Here is a 26,632-nt window from a genome sequence, read left to right as displayed (position 1 = left end):
TTGAAAAAGGGAAAATGAAAAGTAATTGGGACTTGAAAGTCGTTGACATAAATATGTAATTTATGTGATTGTATCAGTGTTGACCAACTATCAATTGCTAATGTTTTAGTCATTATCCATGGTTGGTTTAGTGTATTTCTACTGGGCTGTGGCTCACCCTATATGGGAATATCATTTTCAGGTACAGGAAGCATGCCACCTCCAAGGACATAGCTGGGAGGCTTGTGGCGGGCATAGTTTTGTCGTTTTACTTTGATGTATTACATGTAATTTCAAGCCAAGGGCTTAATGTGTAAACGAGTTAGAACTCTTTGTTGTAACCAAGTGTTAACTTGGAAAGCTGTAAGCCCGTAGGGCATTTTGTTATGAGGTTAAACATGTAATACTTATGTCTTGGAATTCTAATGAATGAAAGGAGTGCGGTTAGTTTAAATGTAAATTCATGTCTTATCTGATGGGTTTATTGTTATTATTTTGAGGGCGTTACAGACTGGGTAGATATGTTTTCAAAAATGGGTGTGGAATCAATATTTAAAAATTGTAACCAAACAATGCACTCAAACTAAAATGTAAAATTAAGTTTTCAAAACCCCACCAAACACAACCTAAAATTTTCAAAAAATTAAGTTCGAAAAACAGGAACCAAACAGAGTAATTGTTATTTTTATTTTTATATCTTTTCTTAGAAGGTATTTGAGATGATCTAAATATGTATATTTTTTTACTTTTTATAAAGACATGCAAAAAAAATAGAGAGGTGATGTGATTTAAAAAAAATAAAAAGATAAAAAATACACTTTTGTATGAGATGCCAAATAGTGTCTAATTTATCATCACTTCAATTATAAGTTATTTATTTATTTTTCATTATATTAATCAAACTTGAGTGGCCCTAGCACGTGAAGGTGATTGAGAAATGGACTGTTTGTACCATATGATGTAAGAGGCACTCAAGATCTAACTCTGATACTATGTTAAAGTATTCAATTCAAAATCAATTGACAATGAGTAGAGAAACTCTTATATTATATTAACTAAATTTGAGTAGCTTAGATTGGCGAAGTGAGTTTAAGTCTAACAATTTTAATAATTTCCATTATATATCTAACGCTTACAATATAAATATGTAAATTTATCATTATTTCAAATTAAGAAAAATCCATTATGCTAAAGCTTTGTTTGGTTTTAGATTTTTGGTTAAAAAAATACAAAAAGATAAAATTGGCTACATAAGCCAATAAGACAAAGTATCACATCCAAAATATAATCATTACACTTTTTCTCTCACAAAAATCAAAAAAGTCAAACCCAATAAGGCTAAAAAAGTCCCAATAAAAAAGTCGGCTAAAAAAACCAATGCCAAAGGAAGACTAATTGATGTGCCTTTTTTTTTTTTTTAATAATTGTCAAATAATATAATGGAAATTCGAAAAGTATCATCATTATTCCTTACCATAATTTCAAATTTTGAATACTTTTCTAAATATTGCTATTTTCTTGAATATGGCCTCATTTGTCAATATCACTTTTTAGCTTAAAAGTCAAAAAAATTACTAAAAAAATCAAAAAAAAAACTAACAATTTATATAAAAAAGTCAAAGATTTTTTTTTTTTTTTCCGTAAAGATGAGAGTTAGGAAAGCAATTGAAGAGGCTCAAATCCCCTACACTTACGTCTCCGCTAACTGCTATGGAGCTTATTTTGCTGGCAACTTATCCCAACTCGGCATGCTTCTTTCTCCTAAAGAAAAAGTTTCCCTCTTTGGAGATGGAGATGTCAAAGGTACCTACAATCCTAAACAACATTGCAATCTCTTTCTCTTTTTATTTATTCAGCTTTGTTATATAGATATACTAGGGTATGCCCGTGCCTAAAGGCACGGTGAAACTATTATTGGAATGAAAATGTAATTGGAATAATTTTAAGATTTTAAACAAACAATAAAATGTAAATCTCACAACACAGAAACATATAATAAAAATCAGACGAAATACGCCCACCAATGCTTTGCAATAGAAAAAATCTATATAATAAGAAAGGATTGTTTTTGAATTGTGATGGGACTTTTGTCATTTTGTCAAAATGTGAACCCTTAGATTAATTCAATCCAATAGCTACAAAATGTCCAAGAAACAAATTATCTTCCAATGGTTGAGATTGTTTGTTCACATCCTACGGTGGATATACATTCTTTCCTTCCATACCTTTCTCTTTAGCTGGCTCGCTCTCTCTCATTCAAAATTCGGTTGTCTTCCTCATCTCTCACTCTCAAGGCTCACAGATTGAAGGGGAGGATTTTCAATGTCATGGCCTCATCAGTTTCTCAATAGGTCAGCTCTCTCTCTCTCTCTCACAGTTTCTTCAATGTGAAACCCACCTTAAAGTCAGTTTCTTCAATATGAAACCCACCTTTATTAAAATGTGTATATATATGTATATATATATATATATATATGTATATGTGTGTATATATATGTGTATATATATTGTGTGTATATATATTAAAATCTTCAATATGAGGATTTTCTCTCTGTTTTTAGTCGAGAGAAATCATTGAGTAAAATATGGTTTTACACAGATTTTTAAATATATACACACAGATTTGTAAAATATAGCCGAGAGAAATCTTCAATATATACACACAGATTTTTACATATGGTTTTTACATATGTATATGAAAAATCTAGAAATCCCCTAGATGTTGATTTGTGATTATGTATCAATTTTAAGCAGAATATAACAATCCCAATCAAACAATCAAGACAAAGAGACACAGTGATTTAACGTGGAAAAAACCACAATTGGACACCTCCAACTGTGATCAAAAAACCACGGGCAACAGCCACAAGAACAATCCACTAAGAAGAATTAAAGGAATTACACAGGTATACTCTCAATTACCTAGCGAATCCACAACGCCTAATTGAACCAACCTCTATGTGCCTCTTCCAACCCCATCTTCACCACGGAATTGTCTTTCTGATGAGCCACTCTGGATTCCACCACAGCTTCAGGCTCGAATTCTTCAGAATACACAACTGAAGAACAACACTCTCTTTTGTAGAACAAAACACAACCTTTGATGTACTCTCTTTAGAACATGAGTTAAATACTCAATAAAACATCAAAGAAAACTCCCAAAGTATCCCCAGATATAAACCCTAGAAACCAAAAAGAAGATCTGGAGCAGTTCTCCTAAAACTCTGACCCAATACGCGAATTTATAGAATCTGTCCCGCGATCTCCGCTCAAGCTCAACACAGCCCGCTCGAGCGGACTGACCAAAAACTGCGTGCGAACAAACTGAGATGCGCTCGAGCATAGGAGAATCCGCTCGAGCGTAAAATCACACCTTCCAGAATTTTTACAGGCGACTGCAGAGATGCTGAGAGCTTCCAATCCCCGCTCGAGCGTCCCTTTCCCCGCTCGAGCGGGAAGGCCAAAACTGGAAAAACTGGAAAAATATAACATGCTCGGACAGCTCGATCCCCGTCATAATCAGCGAAGTGGCAATCTTGAAAATATTAGCATCACAAACTTCTCTGAAAGGCTTGATTCGGGTTGGATTCGCATCTAAACACTCAAAGTCTCACTGAAATAAAAATGCGAATAAAATTACAACTCAAAGGAGTTTTGTCAAACGGGTTTGCCAAGAAATAAAACCTAACAGTATATATATAAAAATCATATATATTTGTATGTGTGTATATATGTGTGTATATATATTGTGTTATGATTTATAGAGCCAACGATGCTCATGAAAGGAAGAAGGGTAAATCATCAATTCTCTCTCTGTTCTTTGATTCTATGTTTGTTTGTTTTTTTTTGGTTTTTGATGATTTTGTGATCTGGGTTTGTTTAATTTTGTATCTGGATTACAGCTATTCATTGATCTTGCCCTCTGTTTTTGTTACATCATTGTTTTCAATTTTGTGTTACTCCTGATTACAACTATTTTGATTGTTTTTTTTTTTTTTTTTTGATTTGATGTTTCAAATTTTCGACAATGGGAGTTATGGTTTCTTCTAAAACATTTATTCCTTTTATTTCAGTTTGAAATTTGAAATACAATTCTATACCTTTTTTTTCCTTCTCTATATTACGGGTCATTTTTTCACTATATCTAATTTTTTTGGCTTGCTAATCAAACAACAATTGTTAACTGGCTGTTGGCCTAGATGTGTTTGTTTTTTTTTTTTTTTTTTTTTGGTCGAGCCTAGGTGTGTTTGTTTACAATCCCTTTTCCCCTAAACAAATCATTTTTTCCCATTACAATCATTTTTCATTTGCTAGGTGAGAGGGAATCATATCCAGTATATCTCTTTCAAGCTGTTTGATTTTTTCCCATTACAAATATATATACATACACACAATGATTTTTACACAATAGAAGAGTTAATAATATATATACATACACAATGATTTTCCCTCTTTTTTTTAATGCATTCTCTCCGCTAAGTTCCAGTTTAATATATATATATATATATGTATGAATTTTCTTACATATATATACACACATATGTGAAGAGTTAGTTGGGTTCCACGAATCCAATCTACTTTGATTTTTAGTAGTGGGACTGTATTGAGTTACTCTATTGAATGGTTGTTGTGCCATTTTTTTATGTTTAATAATCATTCTATCTTCCTTGCTTATTAAGTGTTTGTTAATATGTTTCACTGGAATTTACACGCACACAAAAAAAGAAAAAATAAAAAAAAAACCAAAATTAAACTTCATCTAAAACATACTTTGTCATAAATATAATTTTTTTTTTTTTTACTGGTGCACACACAATAAATTTGCAATTTATAATTTTACCACAAATTGACTTTAACACACACCACAAACATTGGTAATTTTCATCATAAAAATTCATAATTGTCTAATGATGTGCATCCCTTTTTTTTTTTTTTGATAAATAAAAAAATTTTATTAATATGATGTGCATCCTTTTAAGAGTTGACATTATTAATTTAGCTGAGAAAATGCGTTAAAAAAAATGAGAACAAGATTGAAACCTTAAACAAAAATATTATACAAAAACCAATCAAACTTGAACTTAGGCTTTTTGTCAAAAATGACCAATTGGATAGAGATAGAGTCATTCTCATTCATATTTTATTTTTGCAATCTCATTGATCATAATTGCCAATTCTCATTCCTTTTCCGTATTGTGATTTAAAATTTCTTTTCCAATTTTCGATACTTAGATCTCAGCCCAAAATTTAAAAATTAGGATACTTTGTTAGTGCTAAATTTATCTGTGAATAGAATCACAAATTAACTTATGGGTGACCCTACAAATTCGGATACTCTGTTTTTTTTTTTTTTTTCATCCCATTATACCCACCAAAGTCTCACTCTCTATCAAATCAAATCAAATGGGGGTTATTGTGTGTATATATATTGATTACAGTTTTTTTTTTCCCCAAAATCAAACAGTGAGGATTTTCCCTTTCTTTTTTTTGTAGATGCATGTAGGATTTTGGGTATATTTTTATGAGTTTTGTTGATTTTTCTTATGCATATATATTATCTATGTATATATACACACATATATGAAGAGTTAGTTGGGTTCCACGAAACCCATTTACTTTGATTTAGAAGGAATTTGTGGGACTATTGTATTAAGTTACTCTATTGAATGGTTATTGTGCCCTTATTATCGTTTGGTTGTTACTAAAATGTTTGATAACCATTCTAACTTCCTTGCTTATTAAGTGTTTGTTAAAGTGTTTCAATGGAATTTACACACACACAAAAGAAGAAAAAAAAAACCGAGATTAAACTGCATCTAAAACATACTTTGTCATAAATATAAAAAAAAATTTATTGGTGCACACACAATAAATTTGCAATTTATAATTTTACCACAAATTGACTTTAACACACACCACAAACATTGGCAATTTTCATCATAAAAATTCATAACAGTCTAATGATGTGCATCCTTTTTTTTTTTTTTTGATAAATAATTTTTTTTATTAATATGATGTGCATACTTTTAAGAGTGGACATTATTAATTTAGCCGAGAGAATGCATTAAAAAAAAAATCAAAACAAGATTGAAACCTTAAAAAAATAAATTATGGGTCAAAATTAAAAAAATAAATTATACAAAAAAAAAAATCAAACTTGAACTTAGGCATTTTGTACACGAAAAGCAATTGTCAAAAATGACCAATTCGATAGACATAAAGTCATTCTCATTCATTTTTTTATTTTTGCAATATCATTGATCATAATTGCCAGTCCCATTCCTTTTCCTTACTGTGATTTAAAATTTCTTTTCCAATTTTCGGTACTTAGATCTCAGCCCAAAATTTTAGAAATTAGGATACTTTGTTAGTGCTGAATTTATTTGTGAATAGAATCACTAATTAACTTATGGGTGATCCTACAAATTTGGATACTCTGTTTTTTTTTTTTTTTATCCCATCATCCCCACCATTACCAACAAAGTCTCACTCTCTATCAAATCAAATGGGGGTTATTGTGTGTATATATATATTGATTACAATTTTCTTTTTTTCAAAAATCAAACTATAACGATTTTCCCTTCGTTTTTTTTCTAGATGCATGTAGGATTTTGGGAATATTTTTACGGGTTTTGTTGATTTTTCTTATGCATATATATTATCTATGTATATATACACACATATATAAAGAGTTAGTTGGGTTCCACGAAACCCATTTACTTTGATTTAGTAGGAATTTGTGGGACTATTGTATTGAGTTACTCTATTAAATGGTTGCTGTGCCCTTATTATCGTTTGGTTGTCACTAAAATGTTTGATAACCATTCTATCTTCCTTGCTTATTAAGTGTTTGTTAAAATGTTTCAATGGAATTTACACACACACAAAATAAGAAGAAAAAAACAAAAATCGAGATTAAACTGCATCTAAAACATACTGTCATAAATATAATATTTTTTCTATTGGTGCGCACACAATAAATTTGCAATTTATAATTTTACCACAAATTGACTTTAACACACACCACAAACATTGGCAATTTTCATCATAAAAATTCATAACTGTCTAATGATGTGAATCCTTTTTTTTTTTTTGACAAATAATTTTTTTTATTAAAATGATGTGCACCCTTTTAAGAGTGGACATTACAAATTTAGCCGAGAGAATGCATTAAAAAAAAATCAAAACAAGATTGAAACCTTAAACAAATAAATTATGGGTCAAAATTAAAAAAATAAATTATACAAAAAAAAAAAATCAAACTTGAACTTAGGCATTTTGTACACGAAAAGCAATTGTCAAAAATGACCAATTCGATAGACATAAAGTCATTCTCATTCATTTTTTATTTTTGCAATCTCATTGATCAAAATTGCCAATTCCCATTCCTTTTCCTTACTGTGATTTAAAATTTCTTTTCCAATTTTCGGTACTTAGATCTCAGCCCAAAATTTTAGAAATTAGGATACTTTGTTAGTGCTGAATTTATTTGTGAATAGAATCACTAATTAACTTATGGGTGATCCTACAAATTTGGATACTCTGTTTTTTTTTTTTTTTTTCATCCCATCATCCCCACCATCACCAACAAAGTCTCACTCTCAATCAAATCAAATGGGGGTTATTGTGTGTATATATATATATATATTGATTACAATTTTTTTTTTTTTCAAAAATCAAACTATAACGATTTTCCCTTCGTTTTTTTTCTAGATGCATGTAGGATTTTGGGTATATTTTTATGGGTTTTGTTGATTTTTCTTATGCATATATATTATCTATGTATATATACACACATATATGAAGAGTTAGTTGGGTTCCACGAAACCCATTTACTTTGATTTAGTAGGAATTTGTGGGACTATTGTATTGAGTTACTCTATTAAATGGTTGTTGTGCCCTTATTATCGTTTGGTTGTCACTAAAATGTTTGATAACCATTCTATCTTCCTTGCTTATTAAGTGTTTGTTAAAATGTTTAAATGGAATTGACGCACACACAAAAGAAGAAAAAAACAAAAACCGAGATTAAACTGCATCTAAAACATACTGTCATAAATATAATATTTTTTCTATTGGTGCACACACAATAAATTTGCAATTTATAATTTTACCACAAATTGACTTTAACACACACCACAAACATTGGCAATTTTCATCATAAAAATTCATAACTGTCTAATGATGTGAATCCTTTTTTTTTTTTTTGATAAATAATTTTTTTATTAAAATGATGTGCATCCTTTTAAGAGTGGACATTATTAATTTAGCCGAGAGAATGCATTAAAAAAAAATCAGAACAAGATTGAAACCTTAAACAAATAAATTATGGGTCGAAATTAAAAAAATAAATTATACAAAAAAAAATCAAACTTGAACTTAGGCATTTTGTACACGAAAAGAAATTGTCAAAAATGACCAATTCGATAGACATAAAGTCGTTCTCATTCATTTTTTATTTTTGCAATCTCATTGATCATAATTGCCAATTCCCATTCCTTTTCCTTACCGTGATTTAAAATTTCTTTTCCAATTTTCGGTACTTAGATCTCAGCCCAAAATTTTAGAAATTAGGATACTTTGTTAGTGCTGAATTTATTTGTGAATAGAATCACTAATTAACTTATGGGTGATCCTACAAATTTGGATACTCTGTTTTTTTTTTTTTTTCATCCCATCATCCCCACCATCACCAACAAAGTCTCACTCTCTATCAAATCAAATGGGGGTTATTGTGTGTATATATATATATATTGATTACAAATTTTTTTTTTTTCAAAAATCAAACTATAACGATTTTCCCTTTGTTTTTTTTCTAGACGCATGTAGGATTTTGGGTATATTTTTATGGGTTTTGTTGATTTTTCTTATGCATATATATTATCTATGTATATATACACACATATATGAAGAGTTAGTTGGGTTCCACGAAACCCATTTACTTTGATATAGTAGGAATTTGTGGGACTGTTGTATTGAGTTACTCTATTAAATAGTTGCTGTGCCCTTATTATCGTTTAGTTGTCACTAAAATTTTTGATAACCATTCTATCTTCCTTGCTTATTAAGTCTTTGTTAAAATGTTTCAATGGAATTTACACACACACAAAAGAAGAAGAAAAAAACAAAAACCGAGATTAAACTGCATCTAAAACATACTGTCATAAATATAATATTTTTTCTATTGGTGCACACACAATAAATTTGCAATTTATAATTTTACCACAAATTGACTTTAACACACACCACAAACATTGGCAATTTTCATCATAAAAATTCATAACTGTCTAATGATGTGAATCCTTTTTTTTTTTTTTGATAAATAATTTTTTTATTAAAATGATGTGCATCCTTTTAAGAGTGGACATTATTAATTTAGCCGAGAGAATGCATTAAAAAAAAATCAGAACAAGATTGAAACCTTAAACAAATAAATTATGGGTCAAAATTAAAAAAATAAATTATACAAAAAAAAATCAAACTTGAACTTAGGCATTTTGTACACGAAAAGAAATTGTCAAAAATGACCAATTCGATAGACATGAAGTCGTTCTCATTCATTTTTTATTTTTGCAATCTCATTGATCATAATTGCCAATTCCCATTCCTTTTCCTTACTGTGATTTAAAATTTCTTTTCCAATTTTCGGTACTTAGATCTCAGCCCAAAATTTTAGAAATTAGGATACTTTGTTAGTGCTGAATTTATTTGTGAATAGAATCACTAATTAACTTATGGGTGATCCTACAAATTTGGATACTCTGTTTTTTTTTTTTTTTCATCCCATCATCCCCACCATTACCAACAAAGTCTCACTCTCTATCAAATCAAATGGGGGTTATTGTGTGTATATATATATATATATTGATTACAATTTTTTTTTTTTTCAAAAATCAAACTATAACGATTTTCCCTTTGTTTTTTTTCTAGACGCATGTAGGATTTTGGGTATATTTTTATGGGTTTTGTTGATTTTTCTTATGCATATATATTATCTATGTATATATACACACATATATGAAGAGTTAGTTGGGTTCCACGAAACCCATTTACTTTGATATAGTAGGAATTTGTGGGACTGTTGTATTGAGTTACTCTATTAAATAGTTGTTGTGCCCTTATTATCGTTTGGTTGTCACTAAAATTTTTGATAACCATTCTATCTTCCTTGCTTATTAAGTGTTTGTTAAAATGTTTCAATGGAATTTACACACACACAAAAGAAGAAGAAAAAAACAAAAACCGAGATTAAACTGCATCTAAAACATACTGTCATAAATATAATATTTTTTCTATTGGTGCACACACAATAAATTTGCAATTTATAATTTTACCACAAATTGACTTTAACACACACCACAAACATTGGCAATTTTCATCATAAAAATTCATAACTGTCTAATGATGTGAATCCTTTTTTTTTTTTGATAAATAATTTTTTTATTAAAATGATGTGCATCCTTTTAAGAGTGGACATTATTAATTTAGCCGAGAGAATGCATTAAAAAAAAATCAGAACAAGATTGAAACCTTAAACAAATAAATTATGGGTCAAAATTAAAAAAATAAATTATACAAAAAAAATCAAACTTGAACTTAGGCATTTTGTACACGAAAAGAAATTGTCAAAAATGACCAATTCGATAGACATAAAGTCATTCTCATTCATTTTTTATTTTTGTAATCTCATTGATCATAATTGCCAATTCCCATTCCTTTTCCTTACTGTGATTTAAAATTTCTTTTACAATTTTCGGTACATAGATCTCAGCCCAAAATTTTAGAAATTAGGATACTTTGTTAGTGCTGAATTTATTTGTGAATAGAATCACTAATTAACTTATGGGTGATCCTACAAATTTGGATACTCTGTTTTTTTTTTTTTTTTCATCCCATCATCCCCACCATCACCAACAAAGTCTCACTCTCTATCAAATCAAATGGGGGTTATTGTGTGTGTATATATATATATATATTGATTACAATTTTTTTTTTTTCAAAAATCAAACTATAACGATTTTCCCTTTTTTTTTTTCTAAATGCATGTAGGATTTTGGGTATATTTTTATGGGTTTTGTTGATTTTTCTTATGCATATATATTATCTATGTATATATACACACATATATGAAGAGTTAGTTGGGTTCCACGAAACCCATTTACTTTGATTTAGTAGGAATTTGTGGGACTGTTGTATTGAGTTACTCTATTAAATGGTTGTTGTGCCCTTATTATCGTTTGGTTGTCACTAAAATTTTTGATAACCATTCTATCTTCCTTGCTTATTAAGTCTTTGTTAAAATGTTTCAATGGAATTTACACACACACAAAAGAAGAAAAAAAAACAAAAACCGAGATTAAACTGCATCTAAAACATACTGTCATAAATATAATATTTTTTCTATTGGTGCACACACAATAAATTTGCAATTTATAATTTTACCACAAATTGACTTTAACACACACCACAAACATTGGCAATTTTCATCATAAAAATTCATAACTGTCTAATGATGTGAATCCTTTTTTTTTTTTTTGATAAATAATTTTTTTATTAAAATGATGTGCATCCTTTTAAGAGTGGACATTATTAATTTAGCCGAGAGAATGCATTAAAAAAAATCAGAACAAGATTGAAACCTTAAACAAATAAATTATGGGTCAAAATTAAAAAAATAAATTATACAAAAAAAATCAAACTTGAACTTAGGCATTTTGTACACGAAAAACAATTGTCAAAAATGACCAATTCGATAGATATAAAGTCATTCTCATTCATTTTTTATTTTTGTAATCTCATTGATCATAATTGCCAATTCCCATTCCTTTTCCTTACTGTGATTTAAAATTTCTTTTCCAATTTTCGGTACTTAGATCTCAGCCCAAAATTTTAGAAATTAGGATACTTTGTTAGTGCTGAATTTATTTGTGAACAGAATCACTAATTAACTTATGGGTGATCCTACAAATTTGGATACTCTGTTTTTTTTTTTTTTTCATCCCATCATCCCCACCATCACCAGCAAAGTCTCACTCTCTATCAAATCAAATGGGGGTTATTGTGTGTATATATATATTATATATTGATTACAATTTTTTTTTTTTTCAAAAATCAAACTATAACGATTTTCCCTTTGTTTTTTTTCTAGATGCATGTAGGATTTTGGGTATATTTTTATGAGTTTTGTTGATTTTTCTTATGCATATATATTATCTATGTATATATACACACATATATGAAGAGTTAGTTGGGTTCCACGAAACCCATTTACTTTAATTTAGTAGGAATTTGTGGGACTATTGTATTGAGTTACTCTATTGAATGGTTGCTGTGCCATTATTATCGTTTGGTTGTCACTAAAATGTTTGATAACCATTCTATCTTCCTTGCTTATTAAGTTGTAAATCAAAAACACAAAAAACATGCAGCGGATAAAATAATCAGATCATACCTTTTGATTGATCTAAAATCTCGTGGATAAATCACGTGCTTCCAGAAAACTGATAAACCAACCCAGCAGGGGGTGATATCACAGATTGAATATCACCCACACAAATCACAGTGCAAATGACTTGATCGTTGTTTCTTGGGAGAGAGTCAGTTTTTGGGTAGAAACAGATCATACGTCTTTTTCTCTCTTGGTTACACATAACCATATATCAGATATATAATATATTATTATTATTTATCCATATCAGTTAAAACTGATAATATCTATATCCTGAGTGGTTATCCTAAATAGGTTTGAATTCAATTCAAAACCTATTTGGATAAGATCCAAATTATGTTCAAATGGTCATGCCACATGGGCGCCCATTACTAACATCTCCCACTCGCACATGAGTTGGCATGACACTGCCACATCTCTGTCTCAATCTCCCAAAAATAAACAATCTCATACTAGCCACTGCACCGTGCGACTGCTGAGAACACCTGTATGTGGGAGCTCTATACTAGAAACTCAAAATGAGCCAGCATAGAGACATCAACCCAAAAAGAACAGAAATAGTGTCTCATATACCCCAGACCCATCTAATTACACCGGTCCAAAAAACATCTCTAATCCCTCAAAAAGAGCATGTTTGACCCTCTCAATTCTTGCAATATATTCACACTCAATTCGCCTCTCATACAGAGCGATATGAGTTGCCGGCAGTGAATATACAATAGTGGTGTAATACTAGATGATCTTCCCTTTGCACTCATGCCATTTAGTTTAGGATTGACCGCTTTCCCAGTGATGTCCCTTAAGGCCGAATCATGCATGACCGCAGGCAACATACCAAAGTAGCAGAACATCAACCCCTTACCTTATGACATAGTCAAAAGTCACAAAAGGGTACATAAATGAAAGTCATATCAATAATGACACGTAAGACTCACACGGTGAGGAAGCAGGGATCCATTCTCTCACCTCATTACTCAGTCGCCAAGCACATATAGTATGAATACATGCTACGGTGGAGTAACTCTTCCATAAAGAGTGACGTCATACTCGATACACCGTACAGATATTAGTCTAGTCGCTTTCTAGCGCCTAACCCGAATTCTCTATTTGCTCGCCTTCTAGGCGCCAAATGAGATCTCGCATCTGGCTAATCATAACAGGCACAACATGGAAAGTGGGTACTAACATCCACGTTTGGTCCTTAACACGACCTCATCTTGGTTATAACCAAGGCGACATACATAGTGGATTATTTAAGCCTCTCTTGGCTCCAAATAAAAATAAACCACTAGTCTCAACCTTGCTCGCTCCCAAGCGCTAAGGGCGATTGCTCGTGTGAGTGAGCCAATCTTGCCTGCTGACATCATCATCTGCTAATCATTATGACACAAACCATAATAGTGTCAACATCCCATCATCTCAAAATAAGTAATCGATTTAAAAAAAATGACCACAGCTTGCGCAATTATAGATTCCAAACATAAGCCTTATCAGCACCTCTTGCGATAAGTATATACAACGGAATCCACCATGTGCGCCTCACATGAAATGATTTAAGATCACTACCTCTTGCGCAATAACCTCTCTAAAGATATTTTTTTGGTGACCAATTTGCGTTCATTCTTAATGCGCCCAACTAGCACAGATGCGCCCAACTAGCGCATTGAATTTTACAAGGAGCAAATTAATATGCTTCTAATAAAGCATTTTATCCACAGTCTAATGAGCAAGGTCAATGTCTAAACAACTCAGTTGACCATTTACCAAAGATAACACTTATCATGCCGAATACGCCCACATAGCGTACTTTAGGCTCCCACAACAAAGAAAAGATCAAGGAATATAGGTCATCTGTTTCTCCCAAAGACAATCTGAGGATTCACTCAATAGCTAAGGCTCTGGCTTTTACCGATAGGTAAGTCAATGGGTTTGCAATTTTGCATCTAGAATCGTTCTAGGATATTCCTTATGTAAGTCATCGAAGACAAACCGAGAATTTTCCTAAAACAATCCCTAAGGATCGTACATCCGAGCATATGAATTACATCACCCATGTCCATCATATCTAAAATGGAGGACTGCCCACCCTAGGTGGCGACAACCTTATAAATTCCTGGCTCATAATGACTAAGTAAGGAAAAACTTCTTTTGGACAATTGATCATGCCTCAGTGGTCTTCATCGATCATCGTTGCCCTATCATGGCTTGACGAAATCTAAGAACCACTGTTTGGATAACTGCTTTAGGCTGTAAAAGATTTATTGGAACTAGCAACCTTTTTGCGCTCCTAACTTTTCACCATAAAAGCAGAAGGTAAATCCCTACAGATCTACTTATCCAATTCTCTAATGAGAAATCGGGTCACAATGTCCACAAATCAATGTTCCGAACTTATGTCAATTATAGCCTAAGTCAAAATAACCTCACTCCCCAGGAGGAAGTCTTCTCATGGTCTACACTTTCCTCAATGGTGCGACTTTTCGGTATCTAGCGAGCCTTATGCCTCAACAATGACTATCCAAATTACGCATAACTTTATAACAGTTTTGCGTCATAATGGAAAGTCAACCAAATTATAAAAAATGGTTAATCCTCAAAGACTTTGTCTTAAACTGCGCAACATTGATCCACTTTGTAAAAACAGGGGACTAGAGCCTTTGGCATTATCCTAGGCTCTTTATCATCTTGCGGAGCAATCATGAATGTTTCCCTCTCAATCACCCAGTGATGACGTGGAAAATTTTCACATTTGCTACCACGCAACTAAGAATATAGAGTATTCTGCTCTAATGGAGTAATCCATTAGTAGGCACATCGCTCCTACTGTCCCTAGGATATTAGAAATTTCTTTCCATTCTCAACTAGGCTACATAGAACGCTATGCTTGGAATTCTCCATCTTATAGAGTTCCAAAAACTCTATTCACGTCACCTTTACTAATAAAACTTTATGTGACTTAGTTACACTACCACAAAGTTGCTTACCTATATGCACATGACCCGGAGGGTTTGCATGACCGCATACAATAATGCGCCACACGACCCTTTGTGTTTACAAGACAGCATACAATAATGCGCTATAGAACCCTAGGTCTGAGCTTCGCAATCTTATGAGAAGTAAAATAAAGATAAGCTGCTTAACGGTTACAGATCGCCCATAGATGGCTCTCTACTAACCTATTACTCAAAATTGGAGTGTAAAATCTGATATGGAGGGCTCTTAGTTAGGGATATAGGCAACAAACTAGTGCAATTTCCAATTGGGAAACATTTTGCGTCATTATCCACCTAACATTAACAATATTTAATTCCTTATTCTCTACTACACCATTGTGTTGTTGAGTACTAGGAATAATCAATTTTCTAAGCACCCATCTCTCTTCACAGAGTTTTCTAAAAAATAACTCAAATAGATACTCGCCACCTTGGTCAAAACTAAAAGCATGAAAGCTGTTATCTAATTGATCTCAACCTCATATGTGCAATGTCAAAAATCATCTCAAAACTTTTGACTTATGGGAGATCAAATAGTCTTGACTCAGATGCGTATCGTAATCTATAAATGTGTCGAGATTGAGACTTAGCTATCATACCCTCACACATATCTAGTCACAAATATCATAGTGGACTAAATGCGCCAATACAAATGACCTTCTACGGCTTTCCTACTTACTTGTGCGCACCCATTGCGAACAAAGTTACACATTCACATGAGAGCAGGATGTCATAAGCGAGTGGGCTCGAGAAGGCCTACTCATACCATCGTGTCATCATCTCATTAATGTGATTAAGTATAATAAGCCACTGGTTCATGACCAATGTCATAAACTAATTCCAATCATCTTAATGTGTGAGTTCTCAAAGATAAGTTTAAAAAGGTTTAGGCCCAACTAGGTAATGACTCAGGACTAATTCATTTTCATTAGATCATAAAAAGATGTCATGGAGATATCAACTGCGCCTAAGTCGCAAATTTAACTAGTAAGTGCTAATCCCCTGCACCTTCAAGTCAATTTTATTCTCCATACACTTTAATACATCTAGTTGAAAGATGACGATACTCCTCTTGCCATATCTATTTCTCGCTTCATAGTTACTTGTAATTAATTCTACTATCCACAAGAAGGAGAGAATAAGCTATCAACTATGACAGCTCCAAAGTAACTTAAGCGCGAATTAGGCTAAAGAGTTTAATTCAACACAATGCTCTCACAAGTGATGCGTCAAATTCTTAGAGTCATAACAACCTTGTCGGCCTTGACCTTTTCATCACTATGCCGCAACGTTTGCGCTTAGTGTTAAACGTTATTAAAAAAAACGTTAGCCTAGCTAAGGAATTGTACAAAGAAGCCCCTCCTCATGTCTCACACTCAAGTGTGGAAACAGTAAGTGTCTAGACTTAGACAAGTTGGCAATGCTAATAGATTTTGCAGCCACTAAGCGCTAATCTTTTCACTTAGTGTTAATAGATTTTGCAGCTATTAAGCGCTAATCTTTTAACTTCACGTGATATTTCAACGCACACTATTATAGTGCATGAAATTTTGCTCCATCCAACTCCCAATAATTGGGTAGAGAGCAAAACACTGCTCATACTGGCTACTCGTCTTACACTTAATGACTAATTTATTTAAGCTCGCATTTCTAGGATGACGTGACTCTTGAATGTTACTTCATCCAATGATGTAACATTATTTACAAATCAAATTACAAAGTCAATCCGTGCAGCTCATTAGTCAAGATCATATACTGATCTATTGAGGGCTTACTAATTTCATAACTCCAAAACTCGCCAACCAAAAACTACGTAGTATGCCGCTAACCATAGCGCACACATTAGTTTTTATTGTGCTAAACAAGGCACCAAAACCACGGCGACTTTGAGTCCTGTTTCCTTACTTTGGCTCAATTAAGGTTTGACCTAAAGTCTCCAAGACTTTTGCTCATCTAAAGAATGGGATTAGTTTGTTCACATTTGAACATCTCTACTAAGTCTAGGTCAATCAAATTAACTTCCATAAGTTAAATCAATTTAGAGAGAAATTCGCATTGGGATTAATTTGATTAGCATAATATAATTTTGCCGCAAAAAACTAAATTAAATAGTGACAATATTACACAAGTCGCAAGATCAAAAATCCGCTATGCTCGTAATCATCTCTTGCGCCACAGGTGACAATTATCCAAAATTTAATTTAATTTATGCGCAAAATATTGGTTTTCGGGAGTTAATCTACAAAGATTTCTCTCAACCGAATAACCTCCCACTGACTATGACATATACAAAGCATGATAAATTCCATACAATAGCATCTTAATGTAAATTTACAAATAACTCATGCTATATTCATTTAATAATGGAATTCTAATAAATAAATAAATAAATAATCATGCTCCTCTAATTACAACATATTACAAATTCTAAAAAAAAATATGCTGTATTAAATATTTAAATTATGCCATAACAGAAAGTACATCATCCTGAAATTTTCTGGAATTTTCTGGTATTTTCTGGAATTTTAAATAACTAATTAAACACACATAAAATTAGAAATAAAAAATCCAGAAACTAGTAAACAAAAACAATATTCAGATTATGCCATAATTAAAATGTACATTGTTCTGAAATATTCTGAAATTTTTCTGAAATATTCTGGAATTTTAAATGACTAATAAATACACATAAAATTAGAAATAAAAAATCCAGAAACTGATAAAATGAGACAATATTACCAGTAAATAATAAAACCTTTCAGAAGTCTACAATAAATATTTCAGCCCCAGAAAATTATTTATGCAATACCAGAAGCAGTTTAAAGCATAAAACATGAATTATTAACACAGGAAAAATAATTTATATTTTCTGAAAATTTTCAAAATTTTACAGAATGTAGAAAAATTAATTCTGAGTCTAATAGTACCAACCATGCTTAAAACAAAGTTATAACGAATAAATTATGGCCAATTAACGCAATTCAGAATTAAAAACAAACAAACAGAGCCTTAGAGCCAAGCCAGCGCGGAAAAACGGCTCGGCTCGGCTCGGCTCGGCGCCGCTCAGCGCAACTCGGCGCGAGTCAACGCGGCGCGGCGCATGGCGCGCGTGTGTCTGCACACGTGGCGCGGCTGGAAGCGGCGCGGCTAACGCGCGCGTGTGGAAGGGAGGGAACAGATCGCGCGTGTGGCGCGTGGGGGGCGCGTGCCTAGCGCGTGGCTGCAGCTCACGGCGTCAGGTGGCGCGTGCATACCACGCGCCGCCTTCCAGGGTGTTTTCTGGTCCCATTTTTGTACTGCCAGACTCCATTTTCCAAAATAAAATCATTTATGCTCTTAAAAATGACATCAATGATCATAAAAATGAAATATTTTGGATCTCCACATCTTTTATAAATATACACATGATAAAAGAAAGCACGAAAATATCTATTAATAGCTCTGATACCAATGTAAATCAAAAACACAAAAAACATGTAGCGGATAAAATAATTAGATCATACCTTTTCATTGATCTAAAATCTCGTGGATAAATCACGTGCTTCCAGAAAACTGATAAACCAACCCAGCAGGGGGTGATATCACAGATTGAATATCACCCACACAAATCACAGTGCAAATGACTTGATCGTTGTTTCTTGGGAGAGAGTCAGTTTTTGGGTAGAAACAGATCATACGTCTTTTTCTCTCTTGGTTACACATAACCATATATCAGATATATAATATATTATTATTATTTATCCATATCAGTTAAAACTGATAATATCTATATCCTGAGTGGTTATCCTAAATAGGTTTGAATTCAATTCAAAACTTATTTGGATAAGATCCAAATTATGTTCAAATGGTCATGCCACATGGGCGCCCATTACTAACATAAGTGTTTGTTAAAATATTTCAATGGAATTTACACATACACACAAAAGAAGAAGAAAAAAACAAAAACCGAGATTAAACTGCATCTAAAACACACTGTCATAAATATAATATTTTTTCTATTGGTGCACACACAATAAATTTGCAATTTATAATTTTACCACAAATTGACTTTAACACACACCACAAACATTGGCAATTTTCATCATAAAAATTCATAACTGTCTAATGATGTGAATCCTTTTTTTTTTTTTGATAAATAATTTTTTTTATTAAAATGATGTGCATCCTTTTAAGAGTGGACATTATTAATTTAGCCGAGAGAATGCATTAAAAAAAATCAGAACAAGATTGAAACCTTAAACGAATAAATTATGGGTCAAAATTAAAAAAATAAATTATACAAAAAAACATCAAACTTGAACTTAGCCATTTTGTACACGAAAAGCAATTGTCAAAAATGACCAATTCGATAGACATAAAGTCATTCTCATTCATTTTTTATTTTTGCAATCTCATTGATCATAATTGCCAATTCCCATTCCATTTCCTTACTGTGATTTAAAATTTCTTTTCCAATTTTCGATACTTAGATCTCAGCCCAAAATTTTAGAAATTAGGATACTTTGTTAGTGCTGAATTTATTTGTGAATAGAATCACTAATTAACTTATGGGTGATCTTGCAAATTTGGATACTCTATTTTTTTTTTTTTTTTTCATCCCATCATCCCCACCATCACCAACAAAGTCTCACTCTCTATCAAATCAAATGGGGGTTAGTGTGTGTATATATATATATATATTGATTACAATTTTTTTTTTCAAAAATCAAACTATAACGATTTTCCCTTTGTTTTTTTTCTAGATGCATGTAGGATTTTGGGTATATTTTTATGGGTTTTGTTGATTTTTCTTATGCATATATATTATCTATGTATATATACACACATATATGAAGAGTTAGTTGGGTTCCACGAAACCCATTTACTTTGATTTAGTAGGAATTTGTGGGACTGTTGTATTGAGTTACTCTATTAAATGGTTGCTGTGCCCTTATTATCGTTTGGTTGTCACTAAAATTTTTGATAACCATTCTATCTTCCTTGCTTATGTTTTAGATGCAGTTTAATCTCGGTTTTTGTTAAAATGTTTCAATGGAATTTACACACACACAATAGAAGAAGAAAAAAACAAAAACCGAGATTAAACTGCATCTAAAACATACTGTCATAAATATAATATTTTTTCTATTGGTGCACACACAATAAATTTGCAATTTATAATTTTACCACAAATTGACTTTAACACACACCACAAACATTGGCAATTTTCATCATAAAAATTCATAACTGTCTAATGATGTGAATCCTTTTTTTTTTTTTTGATAAATAATTTTTTTATTAAAATGATGTGCATCCTTTTAAGAGTGGACATTATTAATTTAGCCGAGAGAATGCATTAAAAAAAAATCAGAACAAGATTGAAACCTTAAACAAATAAATTATGGGTCAAAATTAAAAAAATAAATTACACAAAAAAAATCAAACTTGAACTTAGGCATTTTGTACACGAAAAGCAATTGTCAAAAATGACCAATTCGATAGACATAAAGTCATTCTCATTCATTTTTTATTTTTGTAATCTCATTGATCATAATTGCCAATTCCCATTCATTTTCCTTACTGTGATTTAAAATTTCTTTTCCAATTTTCGGTACTTAGATCTCAGCCCAAAAATTTAGAAATTAGGATACTTTGTTAGTGCTGAATTTATTTGTGAATAGAATCACTAATTAACTTATGGGTGATCCTACAAATTTGGATACTCTGTTTTTTTTTTTTCATCCCATCATCCCCACCATCACCAACAAAGTCTCACTCTCTATCAAATCAAATGGGGGTTATTGTGTGTATATATATATATATATTGATTAAAATTTTTTTTTTTCAAAAATCAAACTATAACGATTTTCCCTTTGTTTTTTTTCTAGATGCATGTAGGATTTTGGGTATATTTTTATGAGTTTTGTTGATTTTTCTTATGCATATATATTATCTATGTATATATACACACATATATGAAGAGTTAGTTGGGTTCCACGAAACCCATTTACTTTAATTTAGTAGGAATTTGTGGGACTATTGTATTGAGTTACTCTATTGAATGGTTGCTGTGCCATTATTATTGTTTGGTTGTCACTAAAATGTTTGATAACCATTCTATCTTCCTTGCTTATTAAGTGTTTGTTAAAATATTTCAATGGAATTTACACACACACACAAAAGAAGAAGAAAAAAACAAAAACTGAGATTAAACTGCATCTAAAACATACTGTCATAAATATAATATTTTTTCTATTGGTGCACACACACAATAAATTTGCAATTTATAATTTTACCACAAATTGACTTTAACACACACCACAAACATTGGCAATTTTCATCATAAAAATTCATAACTGTCTAATGATGTGAATCCTTTTTTTTTTTTTGATAAATAATTTTTTTTATTAAAATGATGTGCATCTTTTTAAGAGTGGACATTATTAATTTAGCCGAGAGAATGCATTAAAAAAAAAATCAGAACAAGATTGAAACCTTAAACAAATAAATTATGGGTCAAAATTAAAAAAAAAAATTATACAAAAAAAAATCTAACTTGAACTTAGGCATTTTGTACACGAAAAGCAATTGTCAAAAATGACCAATTCGATAGACATAAAGTCATTCTCATTCATTTTTTATTTTTGCAATCTCATTGATCATAATTGCCAATTCCCATTCCTTTTCCTTACTTTGATTGAAAATTTCTTTTCCAATTTTCGGTACTTAGATCTCAGCCCAAAATTTTAGAAATTAGGATACTTTGTTAGTGCTTAATTTATTTGTGAATAGAATCACTAATTAACTTATGGGTGATCCTACAAATTTGGATACTCTGTTTTTTTTTTTTTTTTCATCCCATCATCCCCACCATCACCAACAAAGTCTCACTCTCTATCAAATCAAATGGTGGTTATTGTGTGTATATATATATATTGATTACAATTTTTTTTTTTCAAAAATCAAACTATAACGATTTTCCCTTCGTTTTTTTTCTAGATGCATGTAGGAGGGTATATTTTTATGGGTTTTGTTGATTTTTCTTATGCATATATATTATCTATGTATATATACACACATATATGAAGAGTTAGTTGGGTTCCACGAAACCCATTTACTTTGATTTAGTAGGAATTTGTGGGACTGTTGTATTGAGTTACTCTATTAAATAGTTGCTGTGCCCTTATTATCGTTTGGTTGTCACTAAAATTTTTGATAACCATTCTATCTTCCTTGCTTATTAAGTGTTTGTTAAAATGTTTCAATGGAATTTACACACACACAAAAGAAGAAGAAAAAAACAAAAACCGAGATTAAACTGCATCTAAAACATACTGTCATAAATATAATATTTTTTCTATTGGTGCACACACAATAAATTTGCAATTTATAATTTTACCACAAATTGACTTTAACACACACCACAAACATTGGCAATTTTCATCATAAAAATTCATAGCTGTCTAATGATGTGAATCCTTTTTTTTTTTTTTTTGATAAATAATTTCTTTTGTTAAAATGATGTGCATCCTTTTAAGAGTGGACATTATCAATTTAGCCGAGAGAATGCATTAAAAAAAATCAGAACAAGATTGAAACCTTAAACAAATAAATTATGGGTCAAAATTAAAAAAATAAATTACACAAAAACAAATCCAACTTGAACTTAGGCTTTTTGTACACGAAAAGCAATTGTCAAAAATGACCAATTGGATAGAGATAAAGTCATTCTCATTCATTTTTTATTTTTGCAATCTCATTGATCATAATTGCGAATTCCCATTCCTTTTCCTTACTATGATTTAAAATTTCTTTTCCAATTTTCGGTACTTCGATCTTAGCCCTAAATTTTAGAAATTAGGATACTTTGTTAGTGATGAATTTATTTGTGAATAGAATCACTAATTAACTTATGGGTGACCCTACAAATTTGCATACTCTGATTTTTTTTTTTTTTTTTGTCATCCCATCATCCCCAGCATCACCAACAAAGTCTCACTCTCTATCAAATCAAATGGGGGTTATTGTGTGTATATATATATATTGATTACAATTTTTTTTTTTTCCAAAATCAAACTATAAGGATTTTCCCCCTTTTTTTTTTCTAGATGCAGGTAGGATTTTGGGTATATTTTGATGGGTTTTGTTGATTTTTCTTATGCATATATATTATCTATGTATATATACACACATATATGAAGAGTTAGTTGGGTTCCACGAAGCCCATTTACTTAAATTTAGTAGGAATTTGTGGGACTATTGTATTGAGTTACTCTATTGAATGGTTGTTGTGTCCTTATTATCGTTTGGTTGTTACTAAAATGTTTGATAAACATTCTATCTTCCTTGCTTATTAAGTGTTTGTTAAAATGTTTCTATGGAATTTACACACTCACAAAAGAAGAAAAAAAAAACGAGATTAAATTGCATCTAAAACATACTGTCATAGATATATATTTTTTTTATTGGTGCACACACAATAAATTTGCAATTTATAATTTTACCAAAAACTGACTTTAACACACACCGCAAACATTGGCAATTTTCATCATAAAAATTCATAACTGTCTAATGATGTGCATCCTTTTTTTTTTTTTTTGATAAATAAATTTTTTTTATTAATATGATGTGCATCCTTTTAAGAGTGGACATTATTAATTTAGCTGAGAGAATGCATTAAAAAAAAAAATCAAAACCAGATTGAAACCTTAAACAAATAAATGATGGGTCAGAATTAAAAAAATAAATTATACAAAAACAAATCCAACTTGAACTTAGGCTTTTTGTACACGAAAAGCAATTATCAAAAATGACCAATTGGATGGAGATAAAGTCATTCTCATTCATTTTTTATTTTTTCAATCTCATTCATCATAATTACCAATTGTCATTCCTTTTCGTTACTGTGATTTAAAATTTATTTTCCAATTTTTGGTACTTAGATCTCAGCCCAAAATTTTAGAAATTAGGATACTTTGTTAGTGCTGAATTTATCTGTGAGTAGAATTAGTAATTAACTTATCTTTTCCCTACAAATTTGGATACTTTGTTTTTTTGTTTTTCATCCCATCATCCCCACCATCATCAACAAAGTCTCGCCCTCTATCAAATCAAATTGGGGTTAAGGAAAAAATTGGTTTCATGTTAACACCCATTTTTATTTCATGTTAGTCAAATGGGTTGAGGATTGTTAACTTTAAATGGGTTAATGTGAACATTAAGGTTAACCTAACTGTTAACATTAAGCTGGAACTAAAATAGATGGGCATATTTTTACTCATAGTTTCAAATTAAATAAAATATTTTTGGTATTTATTGAATACTTTTGTATTTACTTAAGCTTTATCTGAGACATTATTCAGTGGTGATTTGCAGAATGATAATGAGTTGTGGTGCACAGCAGATGTGAGCAGTGGGTTTTGTTTTGGGGTAATGTTCTTATAATTTTTATGATTATTATTATTATTTTGAGAAGTGCTCTTACTAATTTTGGATTTGGTGCTCCTTCATTTCTAAAAGATGTATTTTGTTTATCGTGATTCTGTTGGATATATTTATTTATTTTTTTTGAGTTAGTTTTTTCAATTGTTTTTGGTATTGATATGCATCTAAGAAGGTTTCAATTGCAGTAAGAGTGCTTCAAAGTAGAAAATCACTTCTAATTTATTTCTTTATTTACATATATGGTAATTTGTATATGAAGCATTGTGTTTGTGGTCCTATATATCTGAATCATTGCTTTAAATTTGCTTAATAGGTTCACATTAGAGAGCTTGAGGAAGAAGTGAAACTTCTTTATATTTCTCAATGTCTTAAGTTTTTGGTACGTTTTCCGATAAATTACATTTGTATTCAACTACATTTTGATAAATTACATTTGTATTCAACTACATCGTGTCATTACACACGAGTATAGTTTTTATTCTGTACTTTACATAGCTCTTATTCTTCCCTTTTCATTCTGTTTATGTACTTGCTCTTCTCATCTTTATTGTAACCCTCTCTTTGAAATTAATTTTTATATTTTATTATCCGATTTGCTACTAAAATTGTTAAAAGTTCTTTACGAAGAATAATATTTCTTTATATTTTTTCAGTGTTTTTATCAAAAATCAAAAAATGCTACAGACTCCACAAATTTCAACATGATGCGTATAAATTACAACTACATTTTGATACTAACATAATTTACACCGTGCCTTTAGGCAGTTCAATTTCTCCATTTGTCATATTCATGCACAAATGAACTTCTTAAAGTAGGTTGTTAACTACATTATTAAACCTCATTCTGCCTTCTTACAGTTATCTTTGTCTAATTTACATAACCAGACACTTTCAGGTTGAGACACCATTGACCTTCAACCTCTAATTATGGACAATATTACCATTTTTGGTCACGTAAGTTGTTTTCTTTTTAATTTATTTGAACAAAACAAAAAAAAAAAAAAATACACCCTTCTTATAAGTTGAAGTCAATTTTCTCTTCTTTTCATTATTTTTTATCTAATTTCCTGATAACAAAATGCTCTTTTCTGATGGATGGAGACTTATGTCAAACTGTAATATTGACTCTTTTTACTCATTTTCTTACATGCATACATTTAAAAAAAAAATTTTACCTCTATTTCTTTTGTATTTATAGTTTCAATTTCTTCAAGAAAGAAATGCTAAGAGTGTGTTGATATTTATATAGATTTTCTTCTACTAATATACTAACTTTTTTATTTTCAAAAATTACTAGATTGTTTTGCATGCTCCTCATTGGGGATACATAGAAGTTGATACAAAGACTTGTTGGAAACTGATGGGGCGCTCCTACGAATTCTAAGAAAGAACAAGTTTGAAAATCATATTTATTTTTTGTGAAAAGAGTACATATGCTAGCTACGATCTAGATTTTGTAAAGTTTCCTATCAATGTGAATTTTAGTTTTGTAAAGCCTTTTATCCATGTGCAATTTATAACTAAGTTTAGATGTATGTTATATAATATTCATTTGAATTATTCACTCGGTCATGTAGTCTTTTTTCTTTTTTCTTCCTAATATGCTCTTGAATTAGCAATCATATTTTCTTTTTTTTGTTGAATTTGAATTTTTGCTTTCTTATATATTTTTAACAAGAAGGGTGTTGCTTTTAATATAGGATTGGATTGTGTACATATTAATCTTTTAAAATAATTGTTCATTGCACAATTTTTATCATTTTTTTTAATTGCAAAGCACGGTTGGTGT

The 26,632-nt window shown here is 30.8% G+C and overlaps 1 long non-coding RNA gene across 1 annotated transcript; it reads left to right on the top strand.

Annotated features, from left to right (window-relative positions):
* Window positions 1-2,236: 2,236 nt before the first annotated feature.
* Window positions 2,237-25,390, top strand: LOC114262208 (uncharacterized). Its single transcript, XR_003629287.2, has 3 exons — window positions 2,237-2,330; window positions 24,762-24,828; window positions 25,157-25,390. It is a non-coding gene; the product is annotated as an uncharacterized LOC114262208 (long non-coding RNA).
* The last annotated feature ends 1,242 nt before the right edge of the window (window positions 25,391-26,632 follow it).

The sequence above is a fragment of the Camellia sinensis genome, chromosome 11 (assembly GCF_055761805.1).
Source record: "Camellia sinensis isolate YWXY chromosome 11, ASM5576180v1, whole genome shotgun sequence".
Taxonomy (NCBI): domain Eukaryota; kingdom Viridiplantae; phylum Streptophyta; class Magnoliopsida; order Ericales; family Theaceae; genus Camellia; species Camellia sinensis.
The sequence above is the reverse complement of the archived record's forward strand: the minus strand, read 5'-3'. Positions and strand labels throughout refer to the sequence as shown.